The following is a 205-nucleotide window of genomic DNA, read 5'->3' on the forward strand; positions in this document are numbered from 1 at the left end:
GAGAGTTATTGCATATTTACATATTCCTGTGAATTACCAGGAACCTTTTGTCTTTGATTTCATTGTATCTTTCAAAAGGTTTCCTCATATAATTTTTTTCTAATAGTTGTCTGATATTTAAATAGGGAAAGTTGAATTAGAGGCTAAATTTTACATCATATGAAATTATATAAGTGCAAGTACAGAGGATTTATCCCCCCCCCCC

The 205-nt window shown here is 31.2% G+C and overlaps 1 protein-coding gene across 1 annotated transcript in view; it reads left to right on the forward strand.

The window, feature by feature from the left end:
• LOC119588512 (UPF0184 protein AAEL002161-like) overlaps positions 1-205 on the forward strand; it is a gene marked incomplete in the record, with an annotated part of 1,199 nt that extends 994 nt beyond the window's left edge. Inside the window, 1 exon segment of the mRNA XM_037937156.1 lies at positions 1-205.

The sequence above is a fragment of the Penaeus monodon genome, chromosome 24, assembly GCF_015228065.2.
Source record: "Penaeus monodon isolate SGIC_2016 chromosome 24, NSTDA_Pmon_1, whole genome shotgun sequence".
Lineage (NCBI taxonomy): Eukaryota > Metazoa > Arthropoda > Malacostraca > Decapoda > Penaeidae > Penaeus > Penaeus monodon.